This window comes from Sycon ciliatum, chromosome 2, assembly GCF_964019385.1.
Source record: "Sycon ciliatum chromosome 2, ocSycCili1.1, whole genome shotgun sequence".
NCBI lineage: Eukaryota > Metazoa > Porifera > Calcarea > Leucosolenida > Sycettidae > Sycon > Sycon ciliatum.
In genome coordinates this window covers 8,877,943-8,896,045 of record NC_088644.1, presented here as the reverse complement: position 1 = coordinate 8,896,045, position 18,103 = coordinate 8,877,943, and the positions used below count along the sequence as shown (strand labels likewise).

General features: G+C 45.8%; 2 protein-coding genes across 2 annotated transcripts in view; both read left to right on the top strand.

The window, feature by feature from the left end:
* LOC135808539 (uncharacterized) overlaps positions 1-7,865 on the top strand; it is a 29,561-nt gene extending 21,696 nt beyond the window's left edge. The window contains exons 8-9 of the mRNA XM_065321742.1: positions 4,428-4,532; positions 5,979-7,865. The gene's annotated coding sequence lies outside the window, so the exon portion shown is untranslated. The remainder of the gene's footprint in view (positions 1-4,427; positions 4,533-5,978) is intronic.
* The window catches only part of LOC135808540 (uncharacterized), a 249,824-nt gene that overhangs the window by 110,146 nt on the left and 121,575 nt on the right, over positions 1-18,103 (top strand). The window lies entirely within an intron of this gene.

Here is an 18,103-nt window from a genome sequence, read left to right as displayed (position 1 = left end):
GCAGTGTGGGGTTCCCATGAAAGACTAGAGTCAATGAAAATGCCAAGATGCTTATGGCTGGAGACTATGTCTATAGGCTGGGGGAAAGTGGGATGGAGGAGGGGCGGAACATCGGGCTGAGAAGGAAAGAGCATGATTTTAGTTTTAGACAGACTGGGCGATCACCGCCAAGACGACATCCAGGAGATGAACTTGATCGTTTACATATGTAATCGATGTGGGGTTCCCATGAAAGATTAGAGTCAATGAAAATGCCAAGATGCTTATGGCTGGAGACTATGTCTATAGGCTGGGGGAAAGTGGGATGGAGGAAGGGCGGAACATCGGGCTGAGAAGGAAAGAGCATGATTTTAGTTTTAGACAGATTGGGCGATAACCGCCAAGACGACATCCAGGAAATTACTCTTTGAATCCCGTTAGCTAGGTTACTCATCAGGCCAGTGATGTTAGGAGATGCCCGTAGGAGCGTTGTACCGTCTGCGAACAGTGATGGGCCCGGGGCAGCTGCGGGCAGCTGCTTTAGCTGAAGCTGAAGAGGTAGTAGCCTGCTGCGTAGAACTAATGGTGAGTGTCGGGATGTCACGAGATACTTTATGATTTTTTAATTTGTTCACGAACTGAAACAGTGATGGGCGGTTTTTGTCCTGCAGCGTAGCTTGTACGGACCGAATGTTTCCCCGGTATTTTGATCGAGTCAGACTCTTCACCAAGTTCCGTTGAGATCGATATACATGCATGTTAAGCTGGGTTGGGTATTTCTTACACACACTGTAGAAATCGTGCTTTGCCTAAATGGCGGCACGGAGGGGGGCATCAACCCAAGGTGGCTGACCTAAACGTCGGCATGAGGGGGAGAGTGGACGCCGGGAGATCCATGGCCCTGCTAAGAATAGAGTGGAAAGACGAAAGAGTGTCATCCACGTGCGAGCTGCGGAGGTGACATTTCCAGTGGACATCAGCAAGTTCAGCATTCAGGTCATCCCATACGCAACGTGGCACCAACTTGAAATTGTAACCTGGGGTGTAGGGGTAGATGTTGGGAGGAAGTGATGTTGTAGCGTTGGATTTTTGGACGTGACAGGGAGACAGACTCGACAGATGAGCTGCACGTGGTCAGAGCTACCCAGTGGAGCGGCTGAATCAACATCTCCCTTTTTATGTTTGAAGACAGAGGTAAAAACTCGAAGAATACTTAGTCATACACATACTGAGGAGATAGGGTAGAGACAGACAAATACTACATGCAGTTCACGATCATCAGAGTCAGCGACTGGAGTCCAAAGCAGATCTATATCGGCATGGTGTTGCTGCCAAAAGGCGATGGATCACACACTCAAGTCCCTCTCGGATTGGTATAGAGGGATATAGACCTATTACATCCATTGGTAACACTATTGGAGTGTTGGTCGCCGTGTCCAACGCTTCAAGCATGCGCTTAACTCTTTCTAACGCATACTGGGTGTTGTGGAGATGTGCCAGTACGAATGGAAGGAGCTGCTAGCGGAATCTACGATTACACTTCGGAGCTTCGGCTTCGAATGTGACACTGTGACTTTTAAAGTGATCCACCACCTCAAGCAAGGCAAGGGCGTAGCCAAGTGTTATGCGCGAAGGAGAATCGCGGATGTGAAGTGAAGGAACTGGCATCTCGCAGAGTGCCTGATTACAGTACAAATGTGTCTAGGATACACCATATGTACAGGTGCCCTTCAAGTCGGAGACATGAAGGGAGAAAAGGGTGACAGTCAATTAAAAATAACTAGCACAGGACACAGAACATAATACTGCGACACTATGGCGAGGCTGTGTCGAAATACTGAATGTCACAGTACTCCTCGAGACAGGAATGTGGACAAAGAAGTTTGTCCCTTACAAACCAGGGAACCAGGAAGGCCTTAGGTCTGGAACCTTTGTCTTGCTTACGGAGGCAAGGTCTAGTACAGCATGTACCTTCGGGAGTTGATGGCAGTTTAATACGGACAGACTACGAAGCTCCGAGATGAACGGGAGGCCTGAGTCAAAGCCAGCTGCACGGTAACGTGCCGCGTCAGACGTTTCCTAGGCAATTGGGATTGGGGCCCCTAGCCTGCAGAACCTGCAGAACATTGACGACACTCCATGTGCTGGCAGGCCAGCAGTAATGTATCCTCTGAAATATGATTGATATAGCAGTCGTTGGGGTATCACACGCTGCTACAACCGGCCGCAAGGAAACGTCCCGTTTATGAGTCTTTGGTAACCCATAAAACTCAGGTAGGCGTGCGTGCTGAGGCTTCGTTAGAGTAACTAATTCATCCTTGAGCCGAGTACGATCTAGGCGTTCGGCTTGTAGTGTCAGTTTCTCCAGCTCCTCTCCTGTTATCTCACTCCGCTCATAACATACTTGATCTTGCCTAATTCGGTCAATTTCGCTTTGTCGAACTGCTCGATGATGATTTAGCCTGCCTTTGTTCTTTCCTGTAACGATGCAATCACGGCCTTTTCATCTTCTGTCAGATTGTGGAAATGTGGAGGGTGATAGGTCCTATACAATTTCATAATATCTTGCTTCAGCCTTGCTAACCCTGCCTCCTGTTCCACGGACAAATCGTGTGGCTGATGCTGACACTTACCTTTGTAGTGCCGCTAGCTCCCATTTTGAAAAATTGAAGTGGACCCATTACCTACCGCAACCGGAAAATCATTGATTCAATGTTGGTCTCTAGCTTCTTCAACTCCATGGTTTTCTAGGACCCTTAGCGAGGACTTCCCTTTCCCCTCTAGATATTTCTACATTGATACTTGTAAATGGCTTCATATCGTCAGATACAAATTCGCCTGATGATTCGCCTGATGATGCAACAAGGTCATTGGATTCAGGCTCATGATCAACTGGTGTAGAAAACTGCTTATCAGTTTGTCGCACCCAGGCTTGTTCCTCCCTTAGGCCTTGAAACTTGCGTTGTAATCTACCCTTGCTAGCGTGGCGTACATGCCTAAGACTATACGAGTAGCGATGTTTCGGCACCAGACATAGTCAACTTTCGAATCACTCCGCATATCAGCCCGTTTAGTAGTACCGTAAAATCCCGCTAAAGCACCCCTACCTCCGCCGCCACCCTTCGAGAAGGTCCAGGTGGGGAGGGGAGGATGGGCGAGTCCTACTTACCGCATTCAGTACTACATGAAAAAGTACTCACCCTACGAAAATTGTTCATTTATCTCGTACACCGATCAAAGGTCAAGCGGCAGGAGTCGTACAGACCAATCGAAACTCAGGGTTTGTGCGATCCCTGGTCAAGAGGGTGGGCATTGTTGAGGATATTTCCAATGGGGTAGAGCACCCGTCTGCAGTACAGTACAGCATCACAGAGTTATACGAGGATACAATCAATCACTTCCCTGACAAAATGTCAGGGAGGGGGAGATGGGAGAGACGGGGCGCTCTGGCGGGATTTTACGGTAACTCTGCTGTAGTTCATCACAACAATCACAATTCTTTGCCCGTATAATTGCCGTCTTAGTCATTTTTGCTTTATTCCATATATGAGCCCATGAAGAGAAGGGAACAAAAACGTTCGGTTCTAAAATTTCCTAGTGTTCATTTGGACTGGTGTGGATTGCGCAGATGCAGGTAGTACATTGAAGAAATACTTGTTATTGTACTTAATTTAACTAGCCTATCATATTGACATCAAACTGGAGTTCAAGGAAATTAGAGGCCACATGCCACGTACTGCTCTTTTCTTTCCGAAACTCAACACTTGCAAGCCAGATATGAAAGAAAGAAAAAATCATTAGTCACACCACGGGGACTCGAACCAGGGACCTTGCTATTCGCGAGCAATGCTCTAACCAACTGAAACTTTGAAATTCTCTGTGAAGTCCAAATTTGAAATTGCAAAATTGGAGTTCAATAGTATATTGGCGTTTTGATTTGCCACCATTACTAGCATTAGTCTTTGCATGCCTTCTACTCTCTATGCAGAATACATAGAATCGAGCCTCCCAATTGGGTTGGCTGTTGCTTTATGTCTTTGATTTTAGCTAGACCGGTATGTCCAATAGTCTTACTAGCTTCGTCATCATCCAGTACTATTCGGCATTCTTTGTTCTCGTGGGATGTAGCTCATGCTCATCTTCATTGCGCTTTCCTTCCCCTCACATTTACTAACCTGAACCTTCCAAGTTGGAAGGCTAAAGGTTTGTGCTAAAGAGATGTGTTTGAACTACATTGTAGGTGTCTGGTCCGGCTGTCCATATATGTCTCAGTACACCCTGTGAGTCTTGTTATGGTTACTGTGCTGGATGGGTATTAAGCTTATTCATAACTCGTATAATTTGTGTCCTTCCTCTTGTCCCGGTGTAATTTAATTTCTCTTCATGCATTTTTTCTTCTTGAAAAACCTGAAAAACCTGTTTGCACATTATGTTGAAATGCTCTGTAGTTTCGACTGCACCAACTGGTTCGTCAGGGACATTGGAACATAGCACCGCTAACTCCTACCAAAGCATTTCAACAGGAACCAATGCATCATTGACTTCGTCATCAGGTAACAATATTATTTATATGCATGTACATGGCCATACTAGTGATGTAACGAGTAATACATTGATTATTCGAATTTCCTCGATCTCTTGGACCTCAACGAATAATCGATTGGATAAAATCTAGGTCGAAGGTTCAAAATTTCGAATATTCGAGGTCAGGCAAAGTCCGTGCGCTGCATACCATGTGCGACTCTAGGTCTCTCGTCTTGAATGCATAAACATTGTTCTGTGTTGCAGACAACGACTAGACTACGCGCGGTAGACAATGGTAGCCTCTATGTAGCGGTGTGACTGCGAGTGCTGCATCACAACTCTTACACGCCAGCTGACTGAGTGTCTGTTAGGCTAGGGCCTGTCAGCGCAATGTGTGCACGCAATGTGTGCGCGCAATCCATCTATAAAATAACCGCGTCTTTTTCTAAGAACAATGTCGAATCCAACAACACTGTTCTTCTGTGAGTGCTGAATGGCTACACTGGTAGCAGAGGATGGTTAAACCATGAGGACGATTCGGCTTCTGGCACTCCAACCACCTGACACGTCACGGTTCACCTGAAGAGTCTCAAGCTGGATAACCATGGTAACAAGGATCAGCAACGAAGCGAGGGGACCGAAGACGCGCTTGGCTCAGGAGAAGAGCAATGGAACGACGCGACGTACATCGACTGAAACGTGAGGGAACGGCTACTGACGATGTACGCTCAGGACATGACGAGAGCTCAGCGGATACTGAATGTGACGTCACGAGAAATGTGAGGAAACAGCTACCACGTGGTTCACAGGACGAGAGCTCAGCAGATACTGGATTTTGGGTCCTCCATAGGACTTAAATATATTTCGCACTTTCCGGATTTATTCATGGCAATGTTCAAGCCGCGCGAAACACAAGGTACGCACCACATGGAAAACAAAATGGAAAGCGCGGTTTCGGTTCGTGGTGCATGCAGTGGGCGCATGCAGCCAACGCGTCTCCAAAGCAACAAGGCATGCTGCAGTCATGGGGAAATCATGTACAGTGAACCCAACAGCACTGATTTTTACGTATAAAAATTACATGCAGTTCCTACTTTATTTTCATACGTAATTCGGCGAGCTAAACCTCCCTAGTGAAATTCTTGAGTCTTGAAGTTGGTGGTAGAGCTTGAACTTTGAGTTTTTCTTCCCCTAAATAGCTTTCTGTCTCCAAGAATGTTACCTTGCTGGTCTCTGCATTGTCCAGTAACAATCGAAATGCGTCGGCAGCGCATTGGAGGTGTAATGAAACCAGGAGCCAAGTCATTTAATGTGTTAGTAGTGTGATTAGTACCGTGTTAGTTTTGTGCCTAGTTGTTGTACATTCGAACAGCATCAACGTTATCTAGGTAAATTGGCGAACCGTTTTACTTTTATAACTCATACTCATTTGTCCTTCTCCTCTCCTTTTAATATTGAACTTCGTCTATCTGCAGGTGATTCACTGGCATCTCCAGAAGATACCAAAGTGAGTAATACTCCAGTAATAGCGCTTTCTGCGGCGTTGGGGCTGGCCATTTGTGTCATCATTTTCATGATGATCATAGTCATCAGAGCTACAAGACATCAATCTCAACATAGGTCTGCAGCTGTGAGAAAATATGTGATGAATCCATCTACTGCACAGCGCCCACGCCTGATACCGTCAGACGAGCTGGTGGCAAATGAAGCGTACGGAATCACTGCGGCTGTTCCTGAGCAACTCTATGCTGAGACATCTGAGAGCGGGAATGCAACAAATACCTCAGTAAACACAAATGAAGCCCCATCAAGGTCTGCAGCTGTGAGAAAAAATGAGGTAGATCCATCTACTGCACAGCACCCACGCCTGATACCGTCAGACGAGCTGGTGGCAAATGAAGCGTACGGAATCACTGCGGCTGTTCCTGAGCAACTCTATGCTGAGGCATCTTAGAACAGGAATGCAACAAATACCCCATCAGACATATTTGGAGCTCAATCAAGTCCATTGCAAACAGGAGCGGCAAAAAATCCATCTTACGCCTATTTGAACATGGTCCCTCTTGGCGGAGCTGAAGGAAGCCCTGGAGAGCATGATACGTCCACTGTTGCAACGGGTCACACATATGAGGCTCTCAATCAGAACAATGCTAGCAGTGGTGTCACCTCCCATGCATATGGCACTGTTGCAGATTTGTTGTAATATGGTGAGAAGAGAGAGAGAGAGGGAGAAATCGAGACACACATACACAAGTGGTGGATATGTATGTGAGTGAGTGGATGAGTAGGTACTCGTGTGTGTTTGTCCACGCCGGCATGCTAGTGTGTGTTTGGTGTGTGGGTGTGGGTTTGTACTGAAGTAGGTGCGGTTGTGGAGTGTGAGTGTGAATGTGTGTGGGTGTGGGTCTGCGTGTGGGTCTGCATGTGGCTTTGTGGGTGTGAATGTGTGTGGGTGTGGATCTGCGTGTGAGTTTGCATGTGACTTTGTGGGTGTGGAGGTTGTGATTGTGCGGCAGTTGGTGTATGCACTTATGCCAGATCGTGGCTAGATCTGTAGAGTTTATCCAATTATATCTTCAGTTGAGATGCTGTGGCAAAAAAGTCGCGGCGCAGCGATGCGCATCTAGCTCAAGCGAAACCGCCGACTCAGGCTGTTCACTCAGTGCCCATAAGCCGTTCCGCTGATTTACAACCATTGCGTCATTACCTCTAATGTGTAATCATTGATTTAAATGCTTGTTCTGTCACTGTATCTTTTGTGCAGCATCTATCTTTTCAGAACTTACTTTCCACACTGTTTTTCTTCTTTTCCCAACTACACATGTACAATGATAATTGTGCATACCGGTACACAAACACGAGATCCCCCCCCCCGGATTGGGTAATCCTGAAATAAAGATTATTGTTATTCATTCGCACAACCTCCATTGCCACCAGACTCGTTGGTTTGAGGTACATTGTACTCAAATGATATCCTCAGTACACTTATGGCGCGTAGCAGTGTCACAGTTTTGCACCTTTTCTCTCCGTGTGTTTTCTGTCTCTTAATACCTCTAAACACTGGATCGCGCTTCCTGTTCTTCATTTCATTCTGTGTATAAAACTGTGCTTCCAAATTAATTCCAGCCATTCATTGATATCCTCAGTACACTTATGGCGTGTAGCAGTGTCGTTTTGCACCTTTTCTCTCCGTGTGTTTTCTGTCTCTTAATACCTCGCTGGAAGCACTGGATCGCGCTTCTTGTTCTTCATTTCATTCTGCGTATAAAACTGTGCTTCCAAATTAATTCCAGCCATTCATTTTTTTAAATCTTCAGTGATGAGGCCTTAGTGGTCGAAACAGCGCTGCTTGGAGGAAATTACATGTTGTCAGTATCACAAATGAGAGTCCTCCGGCTCGGTAGAGTGCTCTATACTCATTCGGATAGAGCTATCTTACACACGACACAGAGCACCACGCATCATTTGTTGCAACTAATAGTTCCATGGCTATAGGCCCATCATTGTCTGATGATTGCCTATGGGCATGAAACTAGAATTAGTTGCAACGAATGATGCGTGATGCTCTGGGTCATGTGTGTTTGTCAGTATCTACAACTTGTGTTTGCTAGTATCTATATTACTACAACTTGCAATCATGTTGCTTTTGTGATGAGGGCGGTCAGAGAGTGCATGTGGTTGGGTGGAATTGCTTCCTTGGTTTAAAGTCCATGCCAGTAATTAGTGTTGTACAGTCGTCCCTCTCTAATCCGGCACCTTTTGCAACGGCATTTTCTGCTGGATAAACAAGCGTGCTGGATTATCAAATCATGTCCTCCAACCCGGCCCACCTACTAACATACATGTTTGTGTTGTACGTCAAAACGCAAGGATTTTTCGTGTCAATCCAAGTACTTTGTGGAGTGCATGTCTGTCTATACAGTGCATAGGATATTCCCAAGTGTATGTTACATGTGTAGAATGCTCCCTGATAAGTAGTTCACGCACTGACCAAACTGACATAGCTGTGCTCCGGTACGGTATGCGATGTACAACTGCTGGATTAGAAAACCGAATTATGTGCAGTTTGAGTGATTTGTTGCGGAAAATCGCAGCTGGAGGCGGAATTTAAGTGCCGGATTAAAGCGTAGAAAATGAACTGAATTTTGCCAGAAAGTGTGCTGGTTTGCAAGGGTGCTGGATAAACAAGTGAAGGAATAGAGAGGGACGACTGTATACTAAGTCCTCAGATGGAGAGCCAAGGAAAATATTAAAATAATGGAAACAAGGAAAACGGTGGGGCACAAGTTCTGCGTTAGAGTCCACCAACTAATCCAGGTTTTGACCAGTCAGCACAAGGTAGGACCAGACTGACTAGGAGTACTGAGATATTCCACAGCAAGGAAGTGAGCTTGAGCACTTCTCCATAGCGCTAAACCAACGGCCTTTCAACTTACTTGGAATGTTCATGGATATTAGTGAAAATTCCAAAGAGGGGAATTTCTTATCCTTGATAAAATTGAGCCTCCCAGGTTGAGTGGTTGTTGCTTTGTTTTGAATTGTGGTTAGACTGTGTTGTCCCAAGGTCTTACAGTCCCGTTATCGTACCAAGCCAGCATTCCACTGTGCCTTGGAATGTAGCTTGTGTTCGGCTTGAAGGCGCTTGTCGTCCGATACCTTGGGCACGTCTGACTGTTCAAAATCTGGTTTAGTTGGTGGACTCTAAGGCATATCTTGTGCCCCACCGGTTTCCTTGTTGTACAATAAGTTTCCTATTTTAAATATAGATGTGTATGAATGTGTATGAAGCTTGAAATAACATACTTGCAACACTCAAAATCCTCACCGAAGAGTCTGAAACTGGCATTAGCCCAGAGTAAATATATTCTTTCATGTCCTTATGCATGTATTTTCATCCAGGTCCAGCGTCCAAAACTTAGTTCTTTTTAAAACTAGAGCTCATTTACTGGATGTCGTGCTCCTTGTTGCTCGCTATTTGGAACCCGCCAGTGAGTGCTCGTTTTAGTGCCCCACGTCTAGTCAAGCTGGTGGGTATATTGAGGTGCCTAGCAGCACTTTGAATTCCGGTTTAAGAAGAGATTGTGAAAGGGATGAGATTGTTCTAGGTGTGGTCCCATGCTTTAGTTTAGGTTTGGGGTTGTATGTTGTGCTAAATTCCAGTAGTGGGGCCAATCTGTGCATATGGATTATGTGGTCTGCGAGACTTCGCTATCCACTAATCAATATTACTCTCTGGATCTCGTGTGAGGTTCAAATAGGGTTTGTATCACTGTTGTTGGCGAACCCACTCGTCTCTGGCGCCCCCCACCTTTTAACGTCGTCAAAACGCAGCCCAACCTATGAGTGAGTTATGAACCTTTCTACTAGTACTTGCTTGTTATGATTATTGTTCTCTTTTTTCTTTTTCCCTTCTGGTTTAATTATAACACGTATTTATATTATTTGGTGCAATACTAGCGCCCCTTTCTCGCACCAAATTAATATTTTTGCTACTTGACCATGCAACCCCCCTTTTTTCGATGCCAGGTTGCAACGCTAACGCCGAGACCCCTGGTCGGTCGAGTTGCTCCCTGTACATCGGCACGTCGTCCCTACATCCCCTGTGTCTTGTTTTGTGTTTGTCTCCACATGTCTCTTTGTAGGGCTGTGTTTCCGATAAAAAAATAAAAAATAAAGGAAAATGAAGCAGGAAAGAGCATGGACAATAACGGTACGGGGCACACAAGGTAGCTCTGCCAGAGAGGCTCACCCAAGCTCACCCAACAATTCGGCCGTCTCGACTTCATCTCCCACACATTATTGGATCAGAGTTCACTAGTTGGTGGAGACGCTCCACACCACACCACAGACTCCATTGGTCGAGCGCTCCTCCTTTTTTATTTTTAGGAATGAACTCCTTGAGCCTCTTGTACGGGCAAAATAATACATTTGTGAAGCATCAACACAATTACATAAAATTAAAACGAATCATCGGATAATAAACATTACTATAATAATAATATAATTATGGTAATGTTTGCACAGACTCAGTAGAATCACTGCAGGTTCACTGGATGCGTGCCCCAGCCACCACTAGCGCTGCAGGGGACTCAGGCACGGCAGGAGCAACATGCTCCTTGAGCCACGCAGGCACATGGCAAAACTACGAACCACGGCAAACCCAAAGTGGCAGCGCAGAAAGGAGAATCTGAATGAATCTGAAGGAGAATCTGATAATCTGTGGGTATGGCTCCTTGCTCTTCTCAACCAGCGTTCCTGCCAGCGTTCCTGCTTTAGACACTTCTGTGGCTGTCGCTCCCCTAATATTACTAAACCTTGACTGAGGACTGTGGTTCCCATAGCCCACTGGCACAGCAGCTACCATCGCCACTGATCACATACCATTCAACAGTAGTTTCTAGCCAGAGCAGCTTCTTCTCATCCTGCAGCCAGCAATTAAATTTTACAGTTTTGTTCAGTGCACTTGCACTCTACGTGTACAAATCCATCCAGTGACAGTAGGGTGACATGTGGAAGCTAAGGGTGAACACACAAACATCAACCATTGTCATAGAACAGAGAGGTTCCAGGCTGTCAAAGGGAGTGCTCAATACTGAGAGGCAGAGCTAGTTCAAACAATAAGAGGACGGAAAAGTGTTTTAACTCTGAGTTTCACGCACTAAGCGATCATCAGAAAACAGTAACCAATTATGTAGTCTATTATCATTCCCTTAGTAGGGACTCACTTAGATGTTTCCTCGGCGAGAGGCAGAGCTAAATCATTGTTTGAACAAACAATGTTACATCGTCATTATTGTGACAAGCAGGCCATGCTGTGATCTCAGATCATGCACTCTGCTATAATTACTCTGCGTGAGGGACAACAATACGAACTTTAATAGAAGTTGCGACTTCGCAATTCGGCAGTCATGAAGTTGATCGTTCCAAACAGGAACACACGCTCCTTGCCGAACTTGACACCTGACGCGGACATGCGACTAGTTGTTGGAGGTGACTGCGTTGGCTCTCGACGTCTGTTCAGCACAACTCCATGAGCGACTCCAACTCACGCTGCTATCTGGGGCTTCACGAGGTGTTTGTCGCGCTGGAAACAAAGCGTCTCTGTAAGTTTGTATCCCTGGTGATGGTTTGGCCTGGAGAGCAATATAAAAGTGGTGCGTTTCACTTTCAGGCACAATCTTCCTAAGCCTACTCAAGCTCAACTGATGAGGGGTCAATTCCCCGAAACACTGTGTATTGAGCAGGGAGTGGTGCTTTCTTGCAGGTTTGTCGAGTGGAAGGTGCGACGTGCTCCTCGTGTGCTCCGGATGGCAGTCGTGAGTCAGTCAAGTGTCAAGTTCGGCAATAAGCGTGTGCAAAAAAATGCTGCACTTTACCTGAGAAGTACTCAGGGCTAGATTTCGTTTTGCTTTTGCCCCTATGTGTACTGTTGAGTGGCATAGGTCAGTACATTATTTTTATATAAGGCCAAAACAAAAAATAGGCTTGTTTCCGGTCGGCAACCCCTCAAAAAGGAGACTCGGTCGGCCGGAATGAAACTTTTTTTGGATACTTTTTTTGGTTCCTCAATCATTGTGGCATTGATGGACAAGAGCACCTACACATGTACATTGTACATTATATCATGGCAAGGATCAATGTCAAAGTTGACTGACTCACTGTTCTTGTACAGCATGTGGTGTATTCCTGTTTTCGTACATCCTGAGAAATCAAGCAAACAGTTCGAGTCCTTCCAGCTCCGTTATTCTAGCTCGTATCGACCCCGGAGGTTTTCGAGCCGACAGCTGAGAATCTCTGCTACCTTGTAGGTGTTTCGATTGTGGAATTCGGTTGAGATTTGACTGAGTTATGACTCTTTTAATGCACTTGCACACATGGCATTGCCACCGTTTGCATACATTTGGGACCAAAAAAAAGTTTCAGAATTTGGGAAAAAGTGGCCCGGTCGGGCGACCGGAAACAAGGTCATTATTTGTTTTGGCCTAACCCAATACTAATAGTACAATACTAGTACTAGATAAACCTTGTTATAGTTTCATGCCGTCAAACTAACAACAGGTCCGCAGTGCATGTACTGTACACTGTATCAATTGTCTGATGATTGCTGTGTGGCATGACACTAGTGGTAGTTACAGCGAATACCGATATGAACGTCCTCTGCTGAGTCTGCTATGTTCTAAGCTCTGTGTATGATGTAGTATTTGAGCACTCTCAGCACTGTAGTATTTGAGCACTCTCTGCACTAGACCATGTAGACTGCACGTCGAGGACCAACGGATTTGGGTTCATATAGATCTATAGTATAAGTGTGTCTTTTAATCACTCCTTTAGTATTATCTCGCTTAGATTTTTGCTACGCTTAAGCAGTCAGCAGGCAGGCATAGTGGGCTGGTCTATGACCATGAAGGAATGATTGAGAAGCAGAGGGTAGATCTACCAGGTTCAAGTCCTTCTTGGAAGCGGAAGGATTTTTCCAGCCGTCCTGCGACCCACAGTTATCGTGGCCTGGCACGAGGGAAACATGGATGGTGTGAATGGGATTTCGGTCTTTGACCACTTTGTGGTGGGTCTGATCTACTCGTCTGAGCTCCCACCGCTTAGGGGCTGCATCTGCGCCTTGATCCTAGAGGGTGGTGGCGTTCCTGTGGATGCAGAAAACTCGGCTTCCAGCGGAAGAGGATAATCCAACCCAAGACGTGTCGGCATAATCAAATATTGGGCGAAGGTAGGCTAAATAAAAATGAAGCTTACAAGAAAGTGGGAGGTAGGAGCAGTGGGGGGAGAGCCTAAGGATTTACTTGATTTTTTACAGATATATTCGATGTGGGGTACCCAAGAGAGTGCAGAGTCAATCACAATGCCAAGGTGTTTGTGAGAAGACACTATGTCAATTGGATTTGGAAAGTAATTAATTGGCATGGATGAGGGTTGTGAACTCTGGCTGGGGCGGGAAGAGCATGATCTTTGTTTTTGATAGATTTGGGGACAATCTCCAGGACGACATCCAGGAAAGAACTTCCTGAATGCCAGCACGCAAGTTGTTTTTCAGGCCAGTGAGGGAAGCTGATGAGGTGAGAAGGGTCGTGTCGTCAGCAAACAGAGACGTTCCAGGGAAGACTGCAGGTGAATCGTTTACGTAAATTATAAATAGTAGGGGACCAAGAATTGATCCTTGAGAAACGCCTGACAATACTGGCTCTGCAGCCGAGGATGTGCCAAGCACAGTTACGTACTGATAACGCCCAGAGAGATAAGATTTCAGCCAGGAGAGTGGTTGTTTACGTACCCTGAATGCATGCTCGAGCTTGGCCAAAAGTCCTCGATGCCAGACGGTATCAAACGCCTTGGCCAAGTCAAAGAAGCAAATACCAGCAAGCGCTCTGTTATTGACCTCCTACGCAGTCAATATTAGATACTTACTACAAGTAGGCATTTGCGGATAATATCGGCAGAAAAATTGGCAGAATTCGGTACTTTTTCTGGTAAGTTTCATGCATGTTTGGTATGTGGATAAAGAAATGGAGCAGAATTCGAGGAATTGCCCGCCATAAGGTTTGTATGGTTCTGCCAATTTCACTGCTTTTCGAGCAGAATCTACCACCTTTTCGAGCATTATCCGCCAATGCCTAACTACAAGGTCATGACAGTACATCATTAATTTTGTACAACCATGTACTGATGTAGATCTACTAGTACTACAGTACATGTACTAGTAGTAGTACTAGTAGACTCTACATAGCCATGGCACTACATGACATTTGTACAAGTCTTGGAGAACGGGTTTACTCACAAGCCAGGCACTACTGTGTACTACTGTTCTGGACATGGAAATCCGGTCGATTGACCGGGGCCGGCGCCCTCAGCGCGTACAGAACGCTGCGTGCAGGGCACATGTTGATCTGATGCGACTAGCGCGCTGCAGCGCATAAAATGCATGTGTGTACCGCTTATCCACGGCTGCATGGCCAGCACCCTGGGGCCGCTAGACGTGCGACCGGATTTCCATGTCCACAACAGCCAGTCGTAGTACTGGGGCTGTCAGTTGCCAGCACTGTACTAGCATTGTAGGTGTGAGCAGACTAGCGATAGACCAGACTTCGCCGAGCGTGCGGTCTTGCAAAGACAGTAAGATCGCCTGTCTAGTAAAAATGCCCTTGCAGCTATTAATAGTTATGCCTAATATTTTATGGATACGCGCGACATTGACAGGTGTTGTTGTGTTGTTGTTGTAGAAGTTTATTTAACGTCGCACCACAAACAGGCGATTTCGCCTCCTTTGATACATGTGGACGACAGAAGGAATGAGAGAGAGGGGGGGGGACAGAAGTATGGAGAGAGGAAGGGTAGAAATAAATAAGCAATCAACCTCAGGGCTACACCAAAGCAAAAACAGAATGGGAACATACTATACAAAATAGCTTCACACTAGTCAGAACAACAGATGGCTTGATCAGTCACAACTTAAAGTTTCATGCCATCTCAGGCACTCATCAGGTGATAAATAGCTTCATACATTATTATTGCAAAACACTTTTACTATTCTTCAGTCCGCTATACCACAGAAACACACTAGCCGAAAAGCATTTAAACGGAGCCATGATGCGCTTTTAGCAGGGCACAGAACTGAAGGTGGCTGGGCTCGGAACGGAGATCAGGCGGGAGCTGGTTCCACAGGACTGCGCCGATGAACTGCATGGTCGCTCGACCCGCAGGACCGGGCCAAAATGGTACTCGAACGAGGTGATGTGCTGCTCCCCGAGTGCGGTCACCAGTAACTCTCACGAAGAAGCTGGTGAAGAGGGAGCTAGCTCGGGAGAACAGACAACGACGGACAAAGATGAGGAGCTTAATGTTAAACATGTCCTCCAGGGTGGTGAGGCGGAGCTGTTCAAAGATCGGGCTCGTGCGCGACCACGGTGGCAGACCGAAGAAGCCGCGGATAGCGCACTTCGTTAGACGTGTGAGGGGCTCCATGTTGCCAATTTGAAGTGACGGATAAAAGGCGTTGGAAGCGTACGACAACCTACCCTGGATCATCGACCTGTAAAACAGGATCTTTGACGCCAGGGTGAGGCTTCGGCGGCTCCGCCACAGCGCACCTACTGACTTCCGCACCTGCTGGATTGTGTGATTGACGTGAGGCTCCCAGGAGAGCTGCCCATCTACCATTGGCATTACGCCCAGGTACCGCGCTTGTTCCACAACTGCAAGGGCTGCATTCCCACAGCGAATTCGAATGTTACCTGTGTCAGGGGCTGGGCCTCTTGGGGTAATCAACAGAGCTTGCGTTTTCTTTTGGTTCAGCATTAGTCCGCGGTCCTCCAACCACTGCGACAGGCCAGTGATGGCTGTGCTTAGAGAAGAGCACACTTGTTCGCAACTGCCCGAGGCTTCAATTGCAATGTCGTCTGCAAATTCCTGGTTTGTGACCTGCTGGTGGAAGCTAAGAGACTGACACAATCATATTTAGAAAAGCGATCCTGTCAGATTTTCTATTATTGTGTTCACATGGCAGAAAAAACGACATCGCTATGCTACGTAAGTTTCTACGTAAGGTGCTCGGTATTTCACTTAGGCTACGTAAGTCTCTACGTAAGGTGCTCGGTATTAGATCTACCAACGCGTGGTAGCCGTGTGCTGTGCACTTGCACGGCAGACATTGTGTTCAGTGCATGCAGTCCGCGGATCCGTGTTCGGATGTGCATGCGCGAGGAACTTCCTTCTTTGGAACTGCTTCTTGCATGAGCTGTTTCGGATATTTCGTCTCATGGCCTGGCCTATTTCGTTTCGGCGCTGCTGAGACCTCCTTTCGCGGAATATTACTCAATGACAGGTGAGTTGACCAGTTGCCTTTGATTCATTTGCTTGTGTTGACTCTTTCATTCAGGAAAAGTGTGCTGATTTTGGGGCGGAATGCAATAAATAATGGAAAAGTTGACAGGATCTCTTTTCTAAATTTTGCTTTTCTGCTGCCGAGCTGCGAGGCCTCCTTTTACGGAATACTCGATGACAGGTGATCTCTAAGTTAATTAAACCGGTTTCCTTTGCTTATGTTCACCCTTTCATTTACGGAAACGTGTGCTGATTTTATTCGGATTTAGATCCATTTTTTATCTCTTTGCCCTTGTCTACAGTGTGCGAAGAACGCGAATTCACCTTCTTGACGGTAAGGCTTATGTTAGGTGTGTTGTCGAAATACTCATATTCATTGTACATTGGTACGTTACAAGTAAGGCACTGGTCAGTGGCATACTATCGTTGGCAGTTCCCAATCTGGAGGGAAAGGTTCAATTACCAATTGACCGAGTTTGCAAAATAAATTCGCATATCAGGGGAAATCTCTATTGTGGAGAGGTTCAGTAACTTGTTTGTTTCATACGAAACAATCCAATGGGTGCAGTCTTCTCTCGTGAAAATCTCGTACCTGTATGATTGGATTTGTTTACTCGAGTCTGGGCTGTTTGATTTGTGAGTACCGCCGAGATTGCACTGCCCCAAATAAAGTTTCGTGCCGCCAAAGCAAGAATTACGATCTGCAATCTGTTTGTAGTACCTGTAACAATGAGCAGTACATGTATCGTACTTTCTCTGTTGCTGTTTCAGTTGCCGTCGTGTTGCTAAAGAAAGGTTCAGTAGAGAGGTTCTAGAAAACGAAAATTCGAACGAAGTTTCGCGACAGTCTTTGCGAAAGTGTGTGCGAATTTTTGCACGAACTTTGAGTTCTGCACGGGCCAAGTGCACGTACGCCATGACCCGATCTCACGAAATTTCCTACGACAGTTCATTTCGCGTTCCCAGCAAGTTTCGCGTCGAAAGGTGCGAAGTTTCGCACTTCATGATGTAGAGCGAAAATTTGTACGCATTTTCGTTTTGCAGAATCTCTCTAGTGACTCAATTGTTTCATACGAGACGAGTCAATGAGTCGGTGTGGCTTAGAATCTTTCGCTGTACAAGAAATCTATTCGTATGTCTATTGGAGAAATAATTGTATTCACTGGTTATAAAATAGGTTAAGACAAACTCACAGAATATATACTATCGGTCTCTTGGTGTTCGTCCTAAAGAGGTTCGACTGGATATCATTCATACTCACCAAAATATGTGTAAGATTTTATTATTGTGGAGTGCCTTGTTTATCTCTCAGTACCTCCAACCATAGCCTTGCCCCTTTTATCCTCAGGATCAGTGTAGTTGTTGGAACGAGGTTTTGGACTAAGCAATGTATTCGTTTACATTTTAATACATGTTTATTGTTCCTCCTTTGCTGTGTTGTTTTAGAAAATCGTGGACTAACAGTTTGAAGTCATTGAACTACTTCCAAAAGTTGTATCGGCATCAACAGGATTACCATTTCAGTGCAATATGATGCAGGATGACCTTATCACGATAAGCCATGATTATAAACCATTATAAACACAGAATCAACAAAAACATCTGCGACACGCACCTGGCTACATTTCTCAAATAAATCTGATCGAGGGTGGGGAAATCTGAAAGGCAAGACAATTTTATGACAGAGTCATGAAATTCTGCAACAGCAAGTTGCAACATGCACAGAATGACCTCCGTATAAAAAAAGTATCACCACCACCAGACCACG